Source organism: Ailuropoda melanoleuca, chromosome 14, assembly GCF_002007445.2.
Source record: "Ailuropoda melanoleuca isolate Jingjing chromosome 14, ASM200744v2, whole genome shotgun sequence".
Lineage (NCBI taxonomy): Eukaryota > Metazoa > Chordata > Mammalia > Carnivora > Ursidae > Ailuropoda > Ailuropoda melanoleuca.
In genome coordinates this window covers 92,863,267-92,890,184 of record NC_048231.1, presented here as the reverse complement: position 1 = coordinate 92,890,184, position 26,918 = coordinate 92,863,267, and the positions used below count along the sequence as shown (strand labels likewise).

The following is a 26,918-nucleotide window of genomic DNA, read 5'->3' as shown; positions in this document are numbered from 1 at the left end:
CATAGCATCAACGCACACTTCTCTCACTCATTAAAATGTCTTTCAAACAAAAAGTACAATGATGAGATTTCAATGTTATGTGAACATTTGAAGTCCATCCACTTAGATCAATCATAGGACCACTGTGGAAATAAAAGACATTTCAGACTTTTCTAGAAATCTAGCCATGTTCCTCTCCAGTGTTTATGGAGGGTCTTCAGAGATGACTAGGGGTGAGGACAGAGTGCAGGACAAGAGGTTTAATTCCAACCCAAGTAACTCTCCTTGCTCTGCAGGTGTCCTGGTTTAGCAAGTATTCTCCTTATGAAAGGTTACTTGCTGGAGTTTATCTGATAAAAGCTCTGAAATGCTGTCCCTTCAGCGATGGAAAATGTCAGATCCTTTATCAGGTGACCAGTTAAGCAGAAAAGAGCTCAGTTGGAGAAGACGGTCACACCAAACCCAGAGAGAGAAATTTCTTTTTTTTTCTTTTTTTTTTTAAGATTTTATTTATTTATTCGACAGAGATAGAGACAGCCAGTGAGAGAGGGAACACAAGCAGAGGGAGTGGGAGAGGAAGAAGCAGGCTCACAGCGGAGGAGCCTGATGTGGGGCTCGATCCCGTAACGCCAGGATCACGCCCTGAGCCGAAGGCAGACGTTTAACTGATGTGCCACCCAGGCGCCCCGAGAGAGAAATTTCTTAATGTGTTGTCTTAGAGCTGGGAGAGCAAGGTGAACANTTTAACTGCTGTGCCACCCAGGCGCCCCGAGAGAGAAATTTCTTAATGTGTTGTCTTAGAGCTGGGAGAGCAAGGTGAACAAGGAGGGGGAGAACTGGCATTTCCACGAGCCTGCTTTCTGCAGGGTACAGCTGAGTGCTTAAGAAATCATACCTTGCTTTTGCCTCACAAAATCCCCAGGAGACAGGCAGACTCCAAAATCCTCATCTTGGTCATACTAGGCCATTAGTGATCTTGCTCCTGGCTGCCTCTCTGGTCCCCACTTTCTTACCCCTTGCTGGCCAGTTCTACCCAGCCACACAGCTCTCTTGACTGTCCTTTGATGCCACCAAATAGGCTCCAGCTCTGGACCTCTGTGCACTGCTGTGATGTCTTCCTGTGTGGGTGTTCTTCCCCTGGATGAACAGCAAGGCACCCCTCCTTTGCTCATGCAGGCCTGCTTCCAAATGACCCTTCCCTATTTAAATAGCACCGCCTGCCCGCATGCTTATCCCTTCGCCGTGCTTTATTTTCCTTCATAGCATTTGTAGTGGGTTGAACTATGTTTCCCCAAATTCATGTCTACCCAGAACTTCAGAATGGGACCTTATTTGGAAATGGGGTCTTTGCAGATGGAATTAACTAAGCCAAGGTCATACTGGATTCGTATGAACCCTAACTCTACTGGTGTCCTCATAAAAAGAGGAGAGGACACACAGAGATACACACTCAGGGAGAGTGCCTATGTGACTATGGAAGCACAGATTGGAATGGTGCCTCCGTAAGCCAAGGGATGCCAAGGACGCAAACCACCACCAGAAGCTAGAAGAGGCAAGAAGGTTCTTCCCTAGAGCCTTGCCAACACATGGACTTCAGACTTCCAGCCTCCAGAACTGTGAGAGAAGAAATTTCTGTCATTTTAAGACACCCAGGTGGTGGTACTTTCTTTGTTACAGCAACCCGAGAAAATGGAGAAAACCCGAAAATGCAGCTAAAATGGAAAACATAAGAGACAACAAGCGTCGGCAAGGATGTGGAGAAAAAGGAACCCTCGTGCCCTATTGGCGGAAACACCAACCAGTGCAGTTGCTGTGGAAGACAGCATGGAGGTTCCTCAAAAAATTAAAAATAGAACTACTCTACAGTCAGGAATCACACTGTTGGGTATTTACCTAAAAAATACCAGAATACGAATGCGAAGGGATATGTGCACCCCTATGTTTATGGCGGCATTATCTACAATAGCCAAATTACGGAAGCAGCCCTGTGTCTATCAATAGATGAATGGTGGGGTGTGTGTGTGTGTGTGTGTGTGTATAATAAATAATATAAAATATTATTCAGTCATAAAAGAATGAAATCTTGCTATTTGCAACGACATGGAGACAGCTAGAGAGTATAATGCTAGGGAAATAAGTCAGTCAGAGGAAGACAGATACCGTATGATCTCATTCCTATGTGGAATTTAAGAAACAAAACAAATGAGCAAAGGGGGAAAAAAAGGGAGAGAGACAAACCAAGAAACAGACTCTAAACTATAGAGAACAAACTGATGGTCACCAGAGGGGAGGTATGGGGAGAGCAATAGGGGATGAGGGTTGAAGAGTATATTTAACATGATGCAAAAATAAAATAACATGATAAAAAAAGAAAAGAAAACTAATACCACATATGTCACCACCCAATAGAGTCTATATTTATTTATTGGTTGGCTTGTTGTCCTTGAGACATAGTCCTTAAGACAAGGCTTTGGTTGGTACTGCTGTTCATTGCTGTGTTTCTAGTGCCTAGAACGGTGTCTGGTGTCTGCAGCACACAATGAGTGTTTGCTGAATGACTGAGTGAAAAATGAATATTCCCACTTTGCAGAAGAGGACACTGAGGCTCAGAAAGATTCCACCGAGTTCAAGGTCATCTAGCCAATAAATAGTAGAATGGGATTTAGGCCTGTCTGACTCTAAAAATCATAACCTTAACCACACTGTGCAGGCTCTTATCACATTGCCAACTTTTCTCTTTTAAAATCTACCAAGAGATACAGCCATCCTTTCAGCTGTTTAGAGTCTGAAACAAAGTTCGACCGAACAACTGGCATACATATGGAAGTTAATTCTTTGGGCATTTGTTATTATCACTTAGCTTTGACAGACGCCAGACTCAATTCTTTTTGTGTTGGTTACAGTAGTCATCTCTCTCTCTCTCTCTCTTCTACTGAAAGCATACTAAGTTTTATCAGATCAACTTCTCTATAACCAGTAGCATTGCACTGACCACACGGATTCAGAAGTCCTTTCGCCTAGGTGCCTTTTGTTAATTTGTGCACAGCTGGTCTGTGGAATAAATGTCAGTTCCATTAACGCTGAGTAAATACTCATTTGGTATACAGAATTCTACCTTACATTGTTCATATAACTACATTTCTCTTTGTCTTCCTAACAGTACATTTTTCTTTGTCTTCTTAAATTCAAACCAAGGGTATAGGTAAGCTTTCTCCAAACTGAAATGTGTAATGCTCTTGAGGTCTTATCTGGAATATACAAAGCACAAGATATCTTCACCAAATACGGCAAAAAGGAAGGAAGGAAGGAAAGAAGGAAGGAAGGAAGGAAGGAAAGAAGAAAAAGAAAAAGTTGTTTTTAAGTGATCCATTTCTAATGAGGGCATTTTCACCTTTTGACAAAGACTTCTTTCCTCCATTTCTTTTTTTGCTTGTTACTTATAATTTTATTTCTAAAACAAAGCAACACGAAGCCCTTACCATTTTTTCATGTTTCAGGAACACAGAGCTTCCCTGGTCACCAGTTACCCGTCAGCGTGACTCCCCTGGAAATAGAATATAGAAAAAATGCTTTTAAAATTCATTTTGCCATCTCACCCCACAGCTTGGCAAAGATTTGGCAAAATAATAATGTCCAGATTGAGTAACGATGGCAAGGAGGCGGCACACCCAGTCATTAGAACAAAGTGGTCAAGTGCATGGGTCAAGTGCAAAGTGGTCAAGACAGCTGGTTCAAATCTCAGCTCCCACATTTCCTGCCATGTGCTTGTGGATCGGGAGATGGAGAACAAGAAAAGCATCGATGTGCATCTAATTACTGCTTTGACTACACTGTCACCCCCACCATTCCCCTGTCATGGAAGCTGCTAAAAGTTACGCATTGTTAGATGAGAACTAGAAACCAGTAACCAAATATACGAACAGAAAGTATTAGGAAAAAACAAAACAAAACCTTGGGGATGAATTTACTTTGAAACGATTTTGCCAGGTTACTTCAGGAGGTAATAGGAGCACACCGATATGTTTTATTTTATAGAAAAGTAGATGATTGAGTTCACGTGCGTACACGGAGGTATTCAGACACGTCATTTTATTCAGAGGAACATTTAATTTTAGCATAGATTCAAAGAGGTTGAGAGGTGCTCAAATAGGAATCGTAAAGACCTACCTTGATTGGATGTCCTAGACACTGTCTTCCATTTTCCCATGTTCCCTGAAATGAAGTAGAAATCACCATTGCAAACTAGAAGTTGTGGCATCTTTGTTTTGAGGGAACCATGTGTAAGAATTGTGTGACGGGGGGGGCGCCTGGGTGGCACAGCGGTTAGGTGTCTGCCTTCGGCTCAGGGCGTGATCCCGGCGTTATGGGATCGAGCCCCACATCGGGCTCCTCTGCTATGAGCCTGCTTCTTCCTCTCCCACTTCCCCCTGCTTGTGTTCCCTCTCTCGCTGTCTCTATCTCTGTCGAATAAATAAATAAAATCTTAAAAAAAAAAAAAAAGAATTGTGTGACGGCTCATCATTAAGCAGATTGATAATGTCCTATTAAATGTAACTGGGGCACGTTGTGGCTGGATCCATTTTTATGCAGCCTGCTTTGGAAACAGACTTTCTTGAGACCAGCAGGAGGCCCTGTCATTAATAAATGCTCCTCTTTACTTTCTTTCCTTCGGCTACAACTAATTTGAATAAAAACCTCATTTGTAAAGCACTGGATTAAAGAAACACATTTTTGAGGAAAAAATAATCCCCTTCCCCTACCCCACTCTGAAGCAGACCAAAAAAAATCTCTATTTGCACACGGCAGCAGCTCTGTGAAAAGACCCGAATGCCTTTTGATTGTCTGCTTGACTGACCAGCCAGATGTGAGGGGCTGGACGTGGTGAGACATTTTCCCAAATGTGGTGCTTGTGGGTCTTCTCAAGCCGTAGAGGTCTGGGCAATTACAGAGCATTACTTCTCGGAGGGGCCCTACAGCAGAGCATAAGCGCCTATAGCAACCAGGACCCCACACCCCCATGGAAAGAATGGTAAAGAATTATTGACTGACATGCTTTGGGTCTCTAACGTATTCTAAGAATGGTCAGTGAAGTCTCCCTTGTTTTCTTTAGAAACCAACTGCTTGATTATAGGAATCTTTTCTACAACGCCATCTCATTGTGCTTAGAAAAAAATCTTAGCCATTCTCAATTTGCGTGACATCATTAGAACAACAACAACAGAGCGAATAGAGAGAGATCAATAAATAGTAACGTAAGCATCCCGCACAGCAGCCAACACTGTGAAAAGGGAAAACAAGTAGTACAATACATTGCTTCCCCTTTAAACTACGGCCCAGCAAGTACTCTAAAAAGAATGCAAATATATAAATAGGGCCTCCCACCCACCTCCCAATAACATGCATTATCTTAATGATTTAATGTTTAGGTGGCACCTTTCCCTGGAAGAATTTGCATGGAAGAATATTTCCGAATTTCCCCCATATGAAGTGGGTAAGACAGACCAGAAAGACACGAAATCCCTAATCTTGGACATGACCACATAATTACAACATGGCCTCTTGTGGAAAATGGCTCCTTGCTGGAGGTGAATAAACCATTCTCAGTGCGAAAGGCCAAATACCAGATCTGGAAGGATCACTTATTAAGTGACAGTCTGGTCCACGGGGGGGAAATCTACTATTTTTGTTTTCCGGAAGGTCATCTTCCATGTTGAGTATATGTTTTGGCTTGTGGTGTGCTGATATATTAAAAAAAAAAAAAGTTTAAATATTTACGTTTTTGAAAACATACATATGGTACCAAATTTAAAAGTTACAAAAGAGTTTAGAGGGAAAAGTCCCTATCCCATTCCCATTCTCCAGGGTAAAATTCTATTACCCGTTTCTTATGTCACCTCCTAGAAAAATTCCTATGTACACTAGCAAATACATGCGGTCCTGAACCTTGTTTGGGGTATTGCTGCTTTTTTTTCCCACTTATACTTTATCTTGGATATGGTTCCACATCAGTACCTAAAAGAGGCTTTGATATACTTAACGTACTACTGAAGAACACCTTATAAATAAATGGTGAAGGTGTTTGATTTTTACCTTAAGGACACAGGAGTTGGTTTTTTTTTTTAATACCTATATTGAGATACAACTTACATACTATAAAATCCATCCATTTTAAGTGTACAATTAAATGATCTTTGGAACATTTACTGACTTGTACAACCATCACTACAATCCAGCTTTTTAATTTTTCTTCTTTTTCAAAGATTTTATTTATTTATTTCAGAGAGAGAGAGAGAAAGAGAGCACAAGCATGAGCAGGGGAGGGGCAGAGGGAGAAGCAGCAAACACTCCACTGAGCAGGGTGCCTGATGCAGGGCTCGATCCCAGGACCCCAGGATCACGAACTGAGCCGAAGGCAGACGCCTAACCGACTGAGCCACCCAGGAGTCCCTACAATCCAGTTTTTGAAAATTTCCATCTCCCCAATAAGATTCCCTCCCACCTGTTTACAGTTACTCCCCATTCCTAATCCCAGACCCAGAAAACCACTAATCTAGGTGTCTATGGTTGTATCTTTTCTGGATGTTTCATATAAATGGAATCGTATAGTTTGTGCTCTTTGTAACTGGCTTCTTCCACTTGGTATAATGTGTTCAAGGTTCATCCATATCATGGCATGTATCAGTAGTTTATTCCTTTTTATGGCTTAATGATATTCTGTTGTATGGATATAACACCTAGTGTTTCCCTGTTCACAGGTGACAGACATTTGAGTGTTTCCAATTTGGGGCTACTGTGAATGCAGCTGCTCTGACCCTGCATGAGTGAGTTTTGTGTGAACATATGCTTTCATTTCTCCTCATAGACCCCTAGGAATGAAATGGCTGAGTCATCTGGTAAGGACACGTTTATCTTTTTAAATAACTACCAAACTATTTTACAAAGTGGTTGCACCATTTTACATTTTCACCAGCAACAAATGAGAATTCACTGGAATCTTCGATTTGGCGACTAGAAGTAGGCTTTGCCTTTAAACTATAGGTTGGTTTAGAGCCTCTTATGGGTTGAATTGTTTCCCCCCACCAAAAAAAGAGAAAAAGAAAAAGAAAGAAAAGAAAGATGTTTAAGCCCTAACCTCCAGTACCTGTGAACGTGGCCTTATTTGGAAATAGGGTCTTTGCAGACGGCCGGGTTAGGATGAGCTCATTACAGAGAGCTCTAATCCAATATAACTGCGTCCTTATAAAAAAGGGAAATTGAACAGAGACAGATACTCAGAAAAGGAAGACAGTGTGAAGACACAGGGAGAATATCACCTACAAGCCCAGGAATACCTGGGGGGCTCCCAGAAGCAAGGAGAGAACGCTGGAACAGATTCTCCCTCCGAGCCCTCAGAAGGAACCAACCCAGCTGATGCCTTCTGGGGTCCAGAACTGTGACACAATACACTTCTGTTATTTAAACCACCCCAGTTGGTGGTATTTGTCATGGCAGCCCCAGCAAACTGACACAGGTCGTCAGCTCTCCAGCTGTAGAATGAGATACACTGTGTTTAAACAAATCTATTCTTACCAGAGCAGTGAATAAATTGTATCTTCTAAGAAATAACTAGGGAAAAAAATAACAGTGAAACTGTCTCTAGAGACCATCTCATTTACCCAGTAACTACAGAGCTGTCTGATTTATGGCCAGTCTTATTATATAAATTGTCTCTTTCTAGACCTTGAACAGTGCTGGGCCGGAGTGTGATTATAGCACAGGGCCTCTTGAGTAAAGCGAGTTTGTGACCATATGCCATGATTAGGCCACTTAACAAGGGGAAAAGGAAAGATTTAAGTCATTTCAGTTTTTAGGATACTTTCGTTTACTGATTCTACCATGGAAACCAAAACTCTCACTTTCTGTCTTCCTTTTGCTGTCCATTTATGTAGGGAACAATATGAGGGAAAACACTTATTTTTCCTGTAATGGGCGTGAGAATGCCCTGGTACTAGAATGTATATTCCATTGGCCCCTCCAAATCTGCTGTCCACCTTCCTCCCCCTGCTCTGTGCCCCGAGAACCTGACCCAGGAGACCACATTAATTGGCCCCCCTTGCTCCCTTCTGGCAGGGTTCACTAATTGGAACACTGGGGAGGGAGCAGGGGAAGCGGAGAGGACAGGAGCATGTGCGGTCAGGGCCCTCATTCTCCAGCTCCCTTCCTCTGCAGCAACTGCTGGGTGGCTGTGCCTTCCCAAAGGCCTCAGCTCTGGTCAGTCTGCCCTCTCTCTGGGTTCTGAGAACTACTCCTTCCCCTTGCCTCGGGGTTCTTAAGGGTATAAGTACCTGTGTCTCCCTGCTAAAAAATTACCACAAACCCAGTGGCTTAAAAGAACACACATTTACTATCTCACATTGTATCAGTCCATTCGGGCTGTTCTAACAAAGTGCCACAGAGTGGGCACTCAAAAACAACAGAAATTTCTCACCATCCTGGAGGCTGGGAAGTCTGAGATCAGCGTGCTGGCACGGTCGGGTGAGGACCCTCTTCCAGATGCGGATGGCTGTCTTCTCCTGGTGTCCTTACACGGCAGGAAGAGGGCAAGAGAGCTCTCTGGGTTTCTCTTATGAGGACCCTAATCCCATTCATGAGGGCTCCACTATCATGACCCAATCACCTTAAGAAGTCCCCACCTCCTAATACTGTCACACTGGGGGTGAGGATTTCACCACATGAATTTGGGGGGCCGGTGTCACAAACATGCAGGCTCTAATGCAGAGTTCCTAGGAGTCAGGAATCTGGGCACGACTTGGCTGGGTTCTCTGCTCAGGGTCTCAAAAGGCAACAACTTAGGCATGAGCCAGACAGAACTCTTTTCTAGAATGTCGGTTCCCTTCTAAGCTCACGTGGATATTGGCAGAATTCAGTTTCTTGCAGTTGTTGGACTGAGGTCCCTGCTTTCTTGCTGGCTGTCAGCTGAGGGTTGCTTTCAGCTCTTAGAGGTTGCCCATACCTCCCTGCCACGTGACCCTTTGAAAAAACAGGGCAGCTCATGTCCTCAGGGCCAGTGGGGGGCTCTCTCCTCTGGTCTTCCATGATGTAGGAGTTTTGCACGGTGACTTAATCACTGAAGTGGCATCCATCACAACTGCTGTATTCTGTTGGCTTTGAGGGGTCCGCCCACATTCAAGGGCAGGCGATTCGACAAGGCTGTGACTCATTGGAGGTCATCCTAGAATTCTGCCTGCCACTGGGTAGTAAGCCAGTTCACTCTTCCTACCCTGGAGTTGTTTTCCTGAAACTCTGCCTATGCCTTTGTAAACGGTCCCTCAATTAAATTCTCCTCAAATTACCCATTGGAAAGTTCCATCTGTTCCTTCCAGGACCCTTATGATACAATCCCTCTGCAAGTGGCCTGCTTTGATAATGTGCTTTCCCGAGTCTTCTGGGAGCCAGGGCCAGCTGCTGGCTGGGCTTGAGAGAGCTGAGACGGAGTTAAAGTGCTTAGCGTGGCACAGGAAAGGGTGACCATGGTTTCCACTTGGCTGCCATGGGGAGAATGATGAGGGGAAGAGCAGATGACTAACGGGGGGCTGGGGGACGAAACGCTGAGTGGTACGCCACTAAACCCTCTCGCCGCCCATAAAATGTGCATTGCTCACTCCTGCCTCAGGTGCGCATCTTCGCTCAGGGGAGCGGAAGGAAGAGCAGAGTCCTGCTTGGAAGAGGGTTTGAGCACGAATTCGGGGTGCCTGCATTCTGGGGTCTATCTGGGCCGTGTGGCGCCGGAACTCCCGAGACGCCGGAAGCCATACTGTTTCCCATCAGCACTTGCTGCGTGTTTAAGGGTAGCGCCCTTTAAAAAGCAGAGAGAGAGGGAGAAAGAGAATTCACCTCCTTCCTCCTAGCTGGGAAGCCGCGGTGCGGGGGCACCTGTTGAAAAATCGGCTCTCGGGGTGTGGAGCGTGGGAGGCACAAGCCCTGCTTTGTAGTATTTGCCAATTTCCGCGATGTAAATACCACCACTGTAGCCGATTTCTCGCCACCAACGTGAGGTCTCGGAATGCAGGATCCTGTCGCCTGACACAAACAGCCTCCTTTACTTGGTCAGATTAGGGAGGGGACCTGTGACTTGGCCTTTGATAAATCCAGTCCCTCTCCCTGGGGTTGTTTGTCAGGTTGAAAAATTCCCTTAGATCAGGGTTTCTCAATCTTAGCACAGTTGACCTTTGGACTGGCTAGTTCTTTGCCCTGTGCATTGTACGAGGAGCAGTATCCCCGGCCTCTACTCATTAGATGCCCGTAGCACCCCCACCTTAAGAATCACTGCCTTGGATTGACCTTAACCCTTCCCAATTCTTGAGGGGATCTTTCCATGCACATCCACCCTTCAGGCTATTCTAATCCCATCCCCCCCAACTCCAAGTCTGGCAGCTTTCTTTCTTCTGCTAACTCTACCCAGATATGGACTTGACTTTGCGGTCGACCAGCATGCAGTCTTGGCTTATTATTCATTCTGCCTCCTCTCATGAGAGCTCTGCTCTGTGGCCCAGATCCTGATTTTGCGATCTGTGCCTTTCAGGCAGTGCTGCGTATGGTGATGGTGCTTTCCCAGCAGCTGGACAAGCATTTCTACCTGTCGCCCTTTCCTTGTTATTCCTTCATTGTCTCTGGGCGATTCAACATCACTCTTCCTTCTCACCAGACTGGGGAGTAAAATGATTTCCTTCTCTCCAATCTCCCTCTCCTTCTGTACTATCTGCTTTAAACAGTCGCAAATGAGTTTTATCTCCATATAATGTAAAAGCCCTTCCAGTCTGTTAGACATTTCATAGTACTTGCCAAGTACCTCTGCCCTCCGCAAATAGACCTAAGTGAACAAAATCAGGAAGATTTTCCCAACCTCTAACATTTAAAAATCATTATTAACCAGTGACACAGCAAGAGCGAGGAAGGCAAGTACACCCGATGCTCTCTCCGTGACAGAGATAGCATCAGCACCTGGAAAAGCAAGGTTCCTTGCTCGGGGCTACGTGGAACATCAGGTAGAAGGGACAAGCCCATGGCAGGTGCTGCCCGAGTCACTAGGCAATGCCCTGTCTTCTCCATGGCCAGTCTCCTTCAGTCCTGTCCTCCAAGCTTCCATGTCCCTATTGGAGTTCAACAGTTTCCGTTCAGCTGGCCCAGAGACTGAAAGGCTCATTGTCCAAGGGGTTGAGATAGAGAAAGCTGTTTTTAAAAGGCATTTTTTTAAATGACCATTTTTCCCCTCTTTTTAACTATGTACTTTAGAAACTGGAGATTGAGACAGATGACCTCTGATAATTCTTCCCAATTCAGAATTCCTAGAATTTAAATGCTACTCTTAAACATATTTTAAATGCCACGACTTTAAAAAAAAAATGAGATTAACCAACAGTGTGATGTTTTCTATTTGAAGTATTTCTCATATTGTCTCCAGTTATTGCCTCTAATTTCTCTTTTACTGGTCCTTTCCCACAGAAAGGGGGGATAATCTGTTATTCATTCATCCTACTAATTTTGAGGATCAAAACAACGTAGTAGGAATGGAGCCAAGTGATGGGTATCCAAGGAGCTTCCAACCCTGTGAAAGAGAAAGACATGGAAACAGATCACTACAGAAAGGTATAAAGACACAACCACAGCAAAGGGCCTGATGTGTTGCAGGAACTCAGAGTAACGACCTGAGGATGGGGCCAAGGAAGCCCTCAGGGACGATGTGAGCAGGAGTTATGGAGCAGGAGAAAGGGGGGAGGCACGGAGGCAGGAAAAGGCATGGTGAATGCAGTGGGATGGCTGCAGTCCAGAGTTGCTCTAACAAAGTCAGAGGCAGGAAGTGCCAGAGATGAGGGGTGTGTAGATCAGTGAAGGAGCTGTGGGAGATAGGCAGCCACTGAGCAATAGAAAGCAGGAAGGTGTGAATACATCTGCATGTAAGAAGGATCTCTTTGGCAGCTGAGGAAAAGGATTAGGGGGTGATAAGACTGAGGAAGAGAGACTGGTGAGGATGCTGGCATAGGGGTCCAAGAGAGAATGATGCCTGCCTGGATTGGGATGTTGGTAATGAGGAAGGGGAAAACTGGACCACCTTGAGAAATACTGGGTGATTGTCTGGGTGGTGATGGTGAGGGACAGGAAGGAGTTTTGAATGACACTGAGGTTTCTGACCTAGTGACAAGTGATGTTACCATCTGTGATCAAGAACATAGGAGGAAGACATAGATTAGGTTCTGCTTTGATACCTGTGAGATGCATATTCATCTATCCAGCCAGTAGGCAAAAGGAGAGCTGAGTCCTCTTCTTAGGGGGGGAAATAGAAGCACTAGCGAAAGAGATTTGGGAGTTATCCATGCATAGACGATGTTGAAACGGTGAATGTGGATGAGGTCACCTAGACAGAGTGTAGCAAGGACTGTGGGTGGAGGATTAAGCCTTGGGGGACACTGGAGTCTAAGGACCGAGTGGAGAGACTCACGCCTACAAGAGAGAAGAGGAATCCTAAATGTCAGGAATCACAAACCAGGGAATGTCCTGGAAGTCAAGGAGAGCAAGTGTCAAGGAAGGAGGGACAAGTTAACAAGGAAGAGTTGCTGGACAGAAAGACAGAAGAAGAGTACTGACAGACACTCACTGCTCAGAGCAATTGGGAAGTCACATGTGGTCTTTAGGGACGGAGCTCTCATAGACACCAGAGTGCAGGAGTTTGAGAGGTGAAAGGAAATTGAAGGGGAGAGAGAGAATGTGGACAACTCTTCAGAGACGAGAAATTGGACAGAGATGCTTTTCTTTTTGATGATGAGACCAGAGTCATTTTTTATCCAAGGGAAGACACCAGAGGAGAAAGGAATATTGAGGAAAATTAGAGAAATGAAATGATGGAGCAAAATCTAAAGGTGGGTGATTGACATCACAGAAAAGGGAAAGCATGGAAAAAGGGAAAATGCTTGTAAATGTCTGGGGCAAGGTGTAGGACCGGACAAGCAGCAGACAGACCCAAAAGCCTGGGAAGGAGGAGGCTGAGGAGGAACCACATTTTGGTGGTTCCTCCATAAGTTAAACATAGAATTATCATGGGATGAGTAATTCTACTCTGAGGTATAGACCCCCAAGAATTTAAAACAAATACCTCTGTACCTGAACGCTCACAGCAGTGCTGTCTGTAATAGCGAAGAGTAGAAGCAATACAAGGTCCCTCAGTGGATGAATGGATAAACTGTGGTACGAACGTGTAATGGAACATTAGTCAGCCATAAAAAATGGAGTAATGATACAGCTACCACATGGATCAACCTCAAAAACATGACGCCAAAGGAAAGAAGCCAGCCACCAAAGGTCACTTACAAGATAAATTTCATTTTTATGACCTGTCGGGAAGAGGTAAATCCATGAAGCCAGAAAGCAGCTCGGTGGTTGCCCAGGGCTAGGAGGACATGGAAATCGGGAGTGACTTTTTAACAGGTGCAGGGTTTTACTTTGGGGTGATGGCAACGGTTTGGAACTGTATAGTAGGAATGGTTGCACAATATTGTGAGGGTACTAAATGCCAGGAATGGTTCACTTTAAAATGGTTCATTTTGGGGCGCCTGGGTGGCAGAGCGGTTAAGCGTCTGCCTTCGGCTCAGGGCGTGATCCCGGCGTTATGGGATCGACCCACGTCAGGCTTCTCTGCTATGAGCCTGCTTCTTCCTCTCCCACTCCCCCTGCTTGTGTTCCCTCTCTCGCTGGCTGTCTCTATCTCTGTCTTATAAATAAATAAAAAATCTTTAAAAAAAAAATAAAATGGTTCATTTTATGTTATGTGAATGTCACCTCAATTAAAAAAAAAAAAAGTCTTACAGGTGCCAAAAAGAATAGATGGTCAAAACATTGGTGGAAAAGTTGGCCTTGAGCCAAAAAAAGAAAAAGAGGATGGATTTTAGACGTAGAGCATTGCATAGTCGGAAGGGTAAGAAGAGGGAAATCATTTTTGATAATGGCCTCAATTTTCCCAAAAAGTAATAAAAAGAGAATTTGTCTCTCTTTGGGCATCCAACCAACCATCACCAGTAGTCGTGGTCTTTGAGGATGGAAGGATGGCCTGGACCAGAATAATGACTCACCACCAAGCATCCTAATCTTGGAGGGAGGGACCGTGGAGCCCTTGATTTGACTGGCTCCTGACAGGGAGCAGATGATTCAAATGCAACTGTTTTTCTGTGGTTTGCTTGAGCTCAAAATAAGAAAAATCCCTCAAGTGGATTTTGCTTCCCTGAAGACATTAGAAGGTAGCACAGTCTCCTGACATTCCAGCTACAGGGCCCTGAGGGTTGTGTGGATCCTTGGCCCCGGCCTAGCTTCTGGTCAAGTCATCACAAATCTTCGAGAATTTAACACGGCTGTTCTCTTACCAGATCCTCTCTGATAATAAACACCAGGGATCCTTTGTGGCCAGGAGTCAGGTTCGGTGGTAAGACCTGCTTAATTTCTTCCAGGAAAAAAAGACAAAATAAAATCAAACAATCTCTGATCACTGGCAATAGGAAAAACCAGCCCTCTGCAGAGAAATATTTACTCTTCTATAATTGCAGGGGATCCAATGAATTCACGGACTCAGATCTTCCTCGTCATTACACTGGGTCACCTCACATGATTTTTGGAATGAGCCAAGGAAATAGATACATAATTGAAGGAGTGAATGAATGAGTATTATGATTATAATTATTATAATTAATCACTGTAGGCATGATAATGCCCAGCTCTTATTCTGGGTCAAGCTGGCAAATGCTGTTTCCCCAGAAGATCCCTAATTTGGAATCTGGTAAAAGTCAGAAGGCTTCATTAAAAATGACTGATCATATTAGCTCAGAATACAAATCTTCTCATGTCGCCGTGATACAAAAAGGGCCTCTAACCATACAAGGTCTGTAGGTTCATGGTAAAACTAGGGGCCCAACAACGAGAGAGAAAGCAGAATTCTGCTGGGAAATTGGGCTACTTGGACATAGTGTCCTACAAATGGCTCTGAGCTGGCCTCTGTCCACCCTTGGTTCTTTAAGCATAGCAGCTCAGGTTCCCATGTCCCCTAGACGGGCAGTATGTGTTGTGCCAGGAAATCTCTCTGATTAAATGGCAAATTTTACTCCCTTGTACTTAAGTGGCTTGGGTTTGGGTGGAGCCCTAGGTATGGAGCACGCCCAGCCGTTCCCACTTTACAAACCCTCAGCTCACAACTGGCTTTGGCATGTGCCCCCCCGCCCCAGATACCTCTTCACCTCTAGGCCTCATCCCTCCGGGGGTGGGGGACACGGCCGCGGCCTGCAGTCCCTCCGCTTCCCGGCGGGGCTGCTGTCCACGCCAGGCCCTGGAGTGCTGTGGTTACTGTGGAAACAGTAAGACGCGTTCTGGCATTTGCGGGTTAGCCTACGCGCCTACTCACCATGACTCACGTTATTTCTGTGGGAAAATGCTTTCTGAGGTTTAAGTCAACAATTTATAACTTGCAGTCTAATATTTATATTAGCTTTACAGTGCCTCTTTGTGGAACAGTGTGTCAAGGAAGGTTCGTAATCATCAAGATGAACCAGTGGCACAGCTGAGCTTCGGGCTACGGAGCTTGAACCGCAGCACGTCAGGGCACCTCCAGGTAAAAGGCTGACTTACCTCGCTCTTCCTATCGGAAGTCAGAGGCTCAGACGAGAGAATGTGAAATGTTTTTGAAGTTACAGGGGGCTACATGCATTCAATATGTTCATCTTTCTGCAGTCACACCAGCAAAGACTCCAGAGCAGCACTTCCTTGGTTCAAATCCTGGCTCTGAACCGCGCGTCCCGTTTGGACTACGTGCACTTGCTCAGGAGAGTTCAGTGCTCTGTGCCTTCCTTCCCCGTGGGGGATGATAATACAGAGTCACTGGAGGCAACGCTGTTCGCGATGGTGGGAGCGTGGGGAGTGCCGGGCACCTCCTAGGCGTCCTGCAGGTGTCAGCCCGAGTCTTTCCCAGCGGTGGCAGCATCCCGGAGAGGCGGCGTGGGTCCGTGGGAAGACAGTGGCCTGGAAAGACAGTGGGCTGGGAGTCTGATGGTGCTGAGTGGAGTGAAAAGTTCTGTCCCTGCAGCCACGTGCAGCTGCCTTATTGGTCATTCAAGAGGAAGCTTGGCAACTATTTTAGACACTTATGTATTTCGATGTAGGCATCTCTAGCTTAAACTGTGAAGTAGATTAATGTTTTTCTTCATAACTTGCTATTCTTTTAAAAATCCGCATGGCTACGGGTGTGGACGAAAAGCCTGGGATTTCTTAGCAGAGACACCCCTAGGTGTGCCTTCTCAGAGACGGCTGTCAGCTCCCAGTTAACTGCAGATTGAACGCATGCCTTTCTCTCTACCCCCCCCCCCCACAAACCACTAAGATAGCCACAGAGGAATACAATAGGAGGAAGTGAATGGTAGAGGAAATGCAAAAAATTTCAACACATTTTTGGAAGACATAAAGTGGCTGGACAAAGGGCATCTAAGTTAGTTTTCATTTTCCCCATTCTGCTAAGTGTCTACACCCAGGGAGGCCCACAAACAGAAACTGAATCCACCACGAATCCTCAAAAGGCTGTTGATCTGGGGGTCAGGAGGCGGCTCAAAACAAGAGGGTCGCTCATCAGTCCGCACAAGAAGGAGCTAGACCCGGAACTTGTTCCTGGCCCCGCACGGCCTGGCGCTCTTGCTCCTTTATACCCAGTGGATGATAGATTCACTATAACCCGAAGAAGGTGAACCAGAGATGTTCTGATCCAAGGATCGGGAAACACAGCAGAGGGCGAGAATACAAAGCCTTACTGGAAAAGGTTAAGGCTCCCAGAAGTCGTATTTGACAGACCACTTCCCCACCCCCCACCCCCGACGGTGCACGCCACACCGCTTTCTCAGCAGGGTCACTGCCCTGTGGACTCTAGGGCCCCATCGTTCCATCGACTACAGCGCGAGTGGTGCTCCCTGGAGCGTGCGGCGAGGGGGCCCTGAGGGGGCTGGTTGACTTCTGCCCACCCTCTTCTCATTTCGGGCCTTGCAACCGTGTGTCTAGCAGAAGAGGCCCAAAAGCATTCGTGTCAACTGTGAACCAACTTACATCTCACTGGACAGAAATGTGTCCCATGATGACACCTACCAAGGAGGGTGGCTGGGAAATTCCAGTGAGGCACCTTGCTGTCCTAGGTACAGACATTCTGGTAGTAAAAAAGAAGAAAAGATGTACTAGGCCGCAATTAGCAACATCAACTACAGAAATAAACATTTTCTCTAGAATTTAAAGACATGACTTCATAAATTTAAAGGCCCCACTGAGCACGTAGAACACACACGCACACACACGCAACAAGCTGTAATGCTGTAAAATGAAGACACCAGAGGTTTAAAAAAAAAATCCTTAAAGTTTTCGGAGACAGCAAGCAGGTAATGCATGACCACCAGAATAAGAAGCAATGGTCTCAGGAGCAGCCCTAGAAGTGGGCCCTTTAAACGATTTGGTCAAGGGGTGTCTGGGCTCAGTTGTTAAGCCTCCGACTCTTGGTTTCTGCTCAGGTCATGATCTCAGGGTTGTGAGATTGAGCCCTGCATCACACTTGGGATTCTCTCTCCCTCTCCTTCTGCCCCTCCTGCCCCCATCCGCGCTCTCTCTCTCTCCAAAATAAATAAACAAAATCAATCAATCAATCAATCTTTAAAAAAAAACAGCTTGGTCAAAATGTTTGTTGCTATTTACCATCTGCCCTGAGGGCTGTTGTTCTGCCGTGGATCACATGAAACCCAGAGGGCACTGCGAGATACGGGCACCTCTTGCAGGTTAGGATATATTTGAAGCAGGTAAGTAGTTATTCCCACAGACAACAGTGACGTGCACAGCTGCCATTTACACATCACCCTGTGAGGCACGAGCTTTTGTTTATATCAGATAGCTGTTCTCCTAAGTTAATTTTGCTCTTTTTTTATTTCACATTTTCTTGCAGACGTGATACATGAGGCAATCACTGTGTTGGCTCCATTGGCGGTGGCAGAACTTTGCAAAGGGTTAACGCTAGTGGTTTGATATGGTGTCATGAGATGTTTCAAAAAGAAAAGCAGTTCAGCCCAAGAATGGTGCTTGTGTGTTGTTGTTTCATACAATTCATGGAATCAACGTAAAGTTTTGGGAGGTTTATTCTGTTAAAGGTGAAATATCTGAAATTACTGCTGGTTCTATTGTAAATTCAGTTTAAAAGGTCATCACTAAAAATCAAATGATTTGGTTTTGTAGGGAAAATGTGAGTACAAGCTTTGAGGAGCACCGCCCGAGGGGAGAAAGAATACACTCACTCTTAAGGAACCGAACGGTCTTGGCAATGATTTCTTGGGTATGACACCAAAAGCACAGGCAACAAAAGCTAGAATAGACAAGTAGGATGACAGTAAACTAAAGAGCTTCTGTGTGGCAATGGAAATAATTCATAGAGTAAAAAGGCAACCTGCAGGATGGGATGAAGTATTTGCAAACCATGTGTGAAGGGTTAATATCTAAAATATATAAGGAATACCTGCGCCATACTAGGTCATCAAAAGGCATAAAATGCTAAAGAAGATTACACCTACTTCTCAATTAAAAAAATTAAAAGAAAATATATAAGAACTCCTACAACTCAATGGCAAAAAAAATACAACCCAATTAAAAAGGGGCAAAGGGGGGGAGACTGGGTGGCTCAGGTGGGTAAGTGTCCAACTCTTGGTTTCGGCTCAGGTCATGATTTCGTGGTGGTGGGATGGAGCCTCACGTCGGGCTCTGAGCCTAGCGTGGAGTCAGCTTCAGGTTCTCTCTCACTCTTCCTCCTGCTCACTCTTTCTCTCTCGCAAATAAATAAAACCTTTAAAAAAATAAAATAAAATAAAAATAGGCAAAGGACTTGAATAGACATGTCTCTATAGAACACATGTAAATGGCCAACAGGTATATGAAAACATGTTCCACATCACTAATCATCAGAGAAATGCAAATCAAAACCACAAGGAGCTGCCGCCTCATATCTGTTAGGATAGCCATCGTTGAACAAACAAAATAACCAGAGTTAGCAAGGAGGGAGAGGAACTGGAAGCCTTGTGCCCTGTTGGTGGAAATGTCAACTGGTGCGGCCACTATGGACACAGTGTGGGGGTTCTTCAAAAAATTAAAAATCGAACCACCATATGATCCAGCAATCCTATTTCCGGGTATTTATCCAAAAGAACTGAAAACAGGATCTCAAAGAGATAACTGGCATCCCCATGTTCACTGAAGCATTATTCATGATGGCCAAGACGTGGAAAGTCAAATGCCCATCAACAGAGGAATGGGTAGACAAAATGTGGTCCACACTGCAATGGAGTACTATTCAGCTGTACAAAAGGAAGGAAATCTTGCTGTCTGTGGCACGTGGGGGAACTTCAAGGTCATTGTGCTAAGTGGAAGAAGGCAGTCACAGAAGGACAAACACCCTGTGATTCCACTTAGGTAAGGTATCAAAAGTCATCAGACTCACAGAAGCACTGAGTACCATGGTGGTTACTAGGGGCTGGGGTGGAATGGGGGGGTGAGTCGTTATGCAATGGATATGCAGTCTCAGCCACGCAACGTGACGTTCTAGCCATCTGCAATACAACAACATTGCACACTTAAATTTGTTAAGAAAATAGATTTCATGTTATGAGTTTGGTGCTTTTTTCTAAAACCACTATAAAAAAAAAAGTCAAACGGAGCAGAAATATATTCAAAATTGGCCAAGAAGATGCATAATTTGTAATGGCATCTAATCAAGCTGTGATGGTCTTCAATTCCACAGAGGTAGTTGGCATAATTTACAAATATTTATGCACAGAGCTACAATATTACACACACACACACACAATTTTTGTGACAAAGCTGATGTTGAATAAAAAAATACTTCCTCCTGGGACTTCCTCATTGTCCCCTGATGGAATCTCCAAATCTACCTGAGGGAGCCCCTTGGGGCCTGGTCCCTTTTCTCTTCATCTGCAGTCACTCCCCTAGGTAATATTAATCAGTTCTCATAGTTTAAATACCATGTATATGCTGACCAATCCCAAATTTATATCTCTAGCCCTGAAATGATCCATTTGAATTCCTAACTTGAATATCTAATAGATTTCTTAGATGCAACCTGTCCAAAATGGGACTTGACTTCTCCTGACCAAAACCCATCATCCGTCCCCAGTCTTTTTCCATCTCAGTGACAAACACCTTCACCCACGATGTTTCCCTTTCCCTCCAACTACCATATGTCATCCACTAGCAGGTCCTATCAGCTCCTCTCCAAAATGTATCCTGAATTTGTCCCTTTCTTCCCATACCCCTACTACCCACATGTTCCAGCTATGATCATCTCCTTTCTGGACCTCAACAAGCCCTTCCTGATCTGCCTCCCTCCTTCCCGCTCTTGCCCCTTCTACAAACCATTCTCCTCACAGAAGCTAGGAGATCATCTGAAAACACAAAGCCGGGCTCGAGACTCCTCTGTGTTTAAAAATTCTCCAATGAGAGAATAAATTTTGCGCTCTACTGTGGTCTGCCAAGGCCTGCATGACTGAGCTCCTGTTTGTTTCTCTATCCTCACCTTCTGGCTCTCTCCCTCTCACTTGCTACGCTCATCCATGCTGACTTTTGGCCAATTCTTAGAACATATTAAGATCTTTCTTACCCTAGGGACTTTGCACTAAATTGTTCCTTTTGTCTGGGATAGTCTTCCCTCAGACCTACACGTAGCTGGCTCCCACCTCCTCAGAGAGGGTCTAACCAGTCTGTCCAATGCCACTTTCTTCCATATTACTGCATTATATTTTCTTAATTGTGCATATCACCATTGAAAAGCATCGTTTCGTTAAGTAAGTTTAATTTTTGGGGGTCTGTATTCCCCACTGGAATAGAAGAGCCACAAGAGTAAGGTGACCAGATTTAGCAAATAAAAATACAGAGCACCAAGTTCCATGCAAATTTTAGATAAACAATCAATAATTTTTAGTATAGGTATGTCCCATGCAATATTTGGGAGATACTTATACTAAAAAAATTATTGTCATTGCTTATCTGAAATTCAAATTTTAACTGGACATCCTGTATGTTATCTGCTTCTCTGTCCAAGAGCAGGAACCTTGACTGCCTTATCATCCCAGCACCTATAGTGATGTCTGACCTATGGCAAGCACCCCACAAAATATTCATAAAATGAGGCAGCGACTGAACAAGTGAAAGAAAGTAAAGGTGTCGATTTGTATGATGCTCAACCTAAAAACTAGTTTTAGTTATTGTGATAGTTAATTTTATGTGTCAACTTGACTGGGCTGAGATGGCCAGATAGCTGGCAAAACATTCTTTCTGGGTGTGTCTGTGAGGGTGCTTCTGGAAGAGATTAGCATTGGAATTGGGGAACTGAATAAAACAGATTGGCCTCCCCAACATGGCGTGTGGGTATCATCCAGTCAATCCACTGAGGGCCCCAACTGAACAAACACGTGGAGGAGGAGCAAACTTGCTCTCTCTGCTTGAGCTGGGACGTCCATCTTCTCCTGCCTTCAGACATTGGTTCTCTTGGTTTTGGGCTTTGGAGACTCAGATTCGTACTTACACCATCGGCCCCCAGATTGTCAGGCCTTTGGATTCTGACCGAATTATACCACAGCTTTCTTGATTCTCCAGCTTGCAGATGGCAGATCTTGGGGCGTCTTGGTCTCCATATCCGCTGAGCCAATTTCTATAATAAATCCCCTATTAGGTATATCTGTATATAGTCAATTGGTTCTATTTTTCTGGAAAACCCTGACTAATACAGTTATTTATTCCATAACCTGGTGGTCCTCAGACTTGAACTTGAATCAGAATCACCTGGGAGCTTGTTAAAACAGATCGCTGAGCCCTGGCTGCCGAGAACCTGGTGCAATGTTTTGGGGGCGGGGCCTGAGTGTGCGTTTCTAACCCAATCCCAGATGAGGCTGCTTCTTGTGGTCCAGGCCCGTGCTTTGAGGGCCACTGCTTTAGCTCAAAGCTGACATCTCTGACTTGCTTATTCCAAACACAACCTTAACTTAAATTCAAATTTGAGGATACAGAAAAGAATATTGGAGTATGTGGTTCTAGTCCATCTGGAAACAAAAAAAGGACTGATTCTCATGCTGTGAAGCAGGATTACCTTTGGCACCATGCTTTATACAGCTCAACGTTTCTTTTTTTGCTTTTGTTTTTTTAAAGAAAAACCCCAAGACGGAGGAAGCAATCTCTAGTCGACGAGAATGTATTTTAGGATGAGACAGACCTTTAGCGAAATCATACAACTATCCAAGCGTCTCAGTCAGGGCAGAAAGCAGAAGAGTCACGTGACAGTGTCTTAAAAGTTGGCCAAACAGAAGTCTCAGGAGGGCCCATTTATGTATTCCAAGTTAATTAAATGTATTTTATCAGTTGTGTCAGAGCTAGTCTTCTCTCCAGGATCGGTAGCCCTGACAACAGACAAAGAGGACGAAGGCACAGCTCTACCAGGGGGCAACCTGCATGCTGTCTCGCACAATTTACGGATGTTCAGGGACTCCTTGGACCCTTCATTTCCATGAAATGACTCCTCATCCCTCTTCCCGAACTTTAACCGTTTACCTTGGAGACAGCTTTTTTCCCATCTTCTCATTTTCTCTCAGTCCCATGTGGCCGTAATAGCACCTTGTAATACATTTTAATGTGCTTACACTTCTGTAATTTTACGTAATGAGTTGAGAGACTGAATCTGAGGAGACCCACGTTGCAGACCTGGAAATACCCATGGCCCCACTTCTGGGATTCTAGCAATGATGGCAGCTGCCCCTCTGCCTTCTGATCTCCCACTTTCACAGGTTTTCACCCTAAAAGCCATTTCCCACCGCCACTCCCATTCTCTTGTCGATTCTACTATATGCACACCCTTGACGTTCCTTTCCTCTCTTCACTCCCACCCCCACGCCCTGTTCAGGCCCTCGCACTCTTCTCTGTGTTCCCTGCTTCACTCTCTGCCAGTCCATCTTGAGTACAGGTTTTCATTCATTGCTTCAAGATCAATTACTGAGTACTCCCTCCATGTCGCATTGTGCTAAACACAATGAGTGGGGAACAAGATGATGTCTCTCCCTTCTTTGCAAAGCAGTTTGTCTGGTCATCTCACCCTTCAGGACCAGCCACTGTTAGCAGTTAGTTGGACAGTTAGGTAGTCAGGGCCAGGGTCCCCAACAAGAAAATATGGAGTCAGGACAGCTGAGATCAGACAGCACTAACATCCCGGTCTGCAGCTTAGACAGGACCCCACTAACAATTTGCTTTGCAGCCTTTGCAGAAATGACTTCTGCAAAACGTCCTAAAATAAGATGATTAACCGTAAAGCATTTGTCAATATTATGGGCAAGGGGCAGTATAGACCTAAGCCCCCAGATGTCAGCAAAAAAAGACCATCTGCTCAGAGACATTAACCTAATGGTTAGACAGATACATGACCGAAGCCCTGATTGGCATGGCTCAGCACACACTGATTGCTTAAGGTAGTTCTGCAAAAGAGCTCATAAAAACCCGTAAACTGGGGGCGCCCGGGTGGCTCAGTCAGTTTAAGCATCTGCCTTCAGCTCAGGTCACGATCCCAGGGTCCTGGGATCGAGTTCCGCATCGGGCTCCCTGCTCAGCGGGGAGTCTGCATCTCCCTCTCCCTCTACCCCTCCCCCTCAAATAAATGAATGAAATCTTAAAAAAAACCCAAAACTCTAAACTTAGAAACTCCAGGGGCAACGTTCTCGGGCCCCCCTCCCTCTCAGGAACTTTATGCTCTTGCTCAATAAACTTTGCTTTGCTGCCCACCACTCTCCATCTGGTCTACCTCTTCATTCTTCTAAGCAGCATGACCAAGAACCATGGGCACCAAGGGGACAAAAGTCCTGTACGGCCATGACTGGGACATGCCCTGAACTTCTTGAGCATTTGAATCTTGCCTAAACTTCCTCCTCTTGGGAAATTCTTTGCCTCTCCCTTTGTTGAAGTTCTTTCCGATGTTATACACCTTCCCTTCGCTCTTGTCTGCTGCACATCACTGTCCCCTTTAACGTAACACACACATCACAGTCATTCATACTGATAATAATAGGGCCCGTGCTGGGTCTGTTTCTTGGCTTCACACGCCACTTATCATCTGGTAGTTAGTTCCCCCAAGAAATAGTTCCTCTAGGATTTGTTCGTGGTTGTAGAAGAGGCAAAACTTTACCTCTACCCATCCTTTAGCTTTCTAGCTGGGACTCCTTAACAAAAGGAAAACGGTTTCCTGATGTGCGAAGCACACATGTCATACAGCAGAGACCAAAAGGAAAAGTAACTCAGAATCACCGCTTAGAATCCCAGCTCATGTAGCATCTTCCACGAAGAACAGTAACACATTTATGGAGCTGCGATGGGACAAGGGGGTGGAGGCTGGGTAGTAAACCATGGAGCAGTAACTAGGAAGACAAGGGTGAGTTAAACAGGTTTGTTTGTACACATTCTCAGCCCCAGGTACCTCTGTACCTCCCTCCTGGCACAGAGAGGGCCCCTTTCACACGGGAGTTTTGTCTCCTGCTTTCAGGAAGAAAAGGAGGGTCGGGGTGCTCTTTGCAGCTGCTATTTCTCAATTGCCTTTAATTCAAAATAATCAACATGCCAGAGTGGTGTATTTTGGGGTGACATGCTCTGAACGTCTTCATAGTTAAAGGATGAAAATGGGTACAGTGGTACTGCCATCCACGCCAAGGTAGCATACAGGTCATGAGCATACAGTGTCTGGAGAGAGAAAGCACGATGGGCGTATCTTCATTAAAGTACCTGAAATGCTGCCAAGTACCTCCCCCCGCGACAACATCCACTCAACACCTAAGTACGTCCTCTACTCCCTGGTGCTGGAGAGCCCAGTATGACAGCGGGCGCTGAAGCAGCACTTGCATGTCACAAAACGGACTCAAACCGAAACAGTTCTGACACTGACAATCTGTTGTCTTTTTATTTTGACTCTCCGTACCGTTGTGCCAATGTTGCATTTTAGCTATTTTTGTGTATCATAAAACCTTTACTAAAATAACATGAAAGGGGAGAGAAAATATTCCCCACCTCAATTCTAGCATCTGAATACATCTGTTCTGATTTTCTATATTCCTTCCAGGCTCCAGGCTCTGTTCTTCAGACATTGTGTGTGTGTGTGTGTGTGTGTGTGTGTGTGTATACACATATATATGCGTATATATACATGTATATATATATATATATATATAAAACAAAGTATATACACATACATATATACATTCTCTTTTTTTAAGATTTTATTTATTTATTTGTCAGAGTGAGAGAGAGCACAAGCAGGGAGAGGGGCAGGTAGATGGAGAAGCAGGCTCCCCGCTGAGCAAGGATCCTGATACGGGACTCAATCCCAGGACCCTGGGATCATGACCTGAGCCAAAGGCAGATGCTTAACCAACTGAGCCACCCAGGCATCCGTATATACATATATATACATATACGTATACATACACACATATATATATTCTTAACCTTGGGGCATGAGCAATTTTGTATTCTGTTGTCCATGAATATTATATTATCAAGTTTCTCCTATGGTTTTACATAATTACAACTTCCAATTGCAGCATAAAATTCTACAGGATAATACGCTATAATTTATAGAGCTACTCTACTGATATTGAATAATTTATGACGTGTCCCTTTTTTCATACCCATCCTTCCTCACAGATCGCACCGCAAAAAACATCTTTGAGCAAAAATATTTCAAAATCAGCAAAATATTCTTAGGATCGATTTCCTGCAGTGACTAGGATTATTATATGAGAGGGAATAAACATTTTCATGGTTCTTGATACCACAGCTAAATTGCTGTTCTAAGGGATGTGATCAGTGTATGTGGTAAATTTGTACAATACATTGTCAGGACGCCCCATGCCCCACATCAACACAGGAAATGGTCCATTAGGCCAGTGTTCTTGGATGGGAGTTTCTGAGCACCACACCCCATAAATGAACTGAAGAGTGTTACGCTTGTGTCCACTTACGATCTGCCGAACTGCAGGCACAGTTTACGCAAACCTATGGCAATCTGTCACCTGTTCGTAGTCAACTTCCAAAATACTGCATGGCTACTGTTTTCCCTTGAAGACTGGCATTTCTGGGTGTATGTGTATACATATCTACTGTAACTGACGCAGGTCTGAAAGGCTAGGAAGGGAGGCTGGTGAAAGAAAGGGGGGGACGCATAGAGGGAGTACACAGAAACTCAAAGCCATGGGATTTTCCAAGATTGGCAAGAATCCAGGGAAACTCGATATGCAACAAAGCACTAATCTTTGAGCTACAATTGTTCCATCTCCTAAATATTTTCTTTCAAAATCAGATTTGGCTTAAAAAGCATATGGGTATTTAACTGACAAGGGACAGTCTACAATTGTTAAATCTCTCCATGGGGGAAAAGAGCCACACTGTGCTTCTGCCTCATTACTCCTCCCTGGCTGTACGTTTCTCACCCCGGTCCCCACCTCAGCCCCCTGCTAGGGCTCTCAGGAGGGCAGCTTTGGGGCTCGGCCATCGTCTTGGTGATAAACATTCAGCTATTGCACAGGGATGTGGGAAGGTGAAATCGGGAATCTGCATGAAGACTTTTTACAACTAGAAATAAAGCACTAGGGTTCAAGGATAAATATTTATTGGTATTAATTATCATGAATATTTCCAAGAGAGCAAGAAAAAGAGAGATAACATCGCTAAAAATAAGACTCTGGGGGAAAAAACGGCTGATGTAGCGGTCCCTTTAAAAATAAAGCTGAACATGATTTTGGGAGACTGGTCATAAATATATCAAGCCGGTATTAAAAGTGTTGCATTTTGGGTCAGTCCAAGTAATAAGCATTCTTGGCTTCCCG

General features: G+C 44.7%; 2 protein-coding genes across 2 annotated transcripts in view; both read right to left on the bottom strand.

Annotated features, from left to right (window-relative positions):
- The window catches only part of LOC109489356, an 87,324-nt gene that overhangs the window by 14,747 nt on the left and 45,659 nt on the right, over nucleotides 1-26,918 (bottom strand). Inside the window, exons 11-15 of the mRNA XM_034642213.1 lie at nucleotides 17,116-18,841; nucleotides 14,367-16,008; nucleotides 8,447-13,192; nucleotides 4,147-4,191; nucleotides 3,459-3,523 (exon numbers count right to left, since the gene is read on the bottom strand). The gene's annotated coding sequence lies outside the window, so the exon portion shown is untranslated. The remainder of the gene's footprint in view (nucleotides 1-3,458; nucleotides 3,524-4,146; nucleotides 4,192-8,446; nucleotides 13,193-14,366; nucleotides 16,009-17,115; nucleotides 18,842-26,918) is intronic.
- PHLPP1 (PH domain and leucine rich repeat protein phosphatase 1) overlaps nucleotides 1-26,918 on the bottom strand; it is a 266,105-nt gene that overhangs the window by 228,140 nt on the left and 11,047 nt on the right.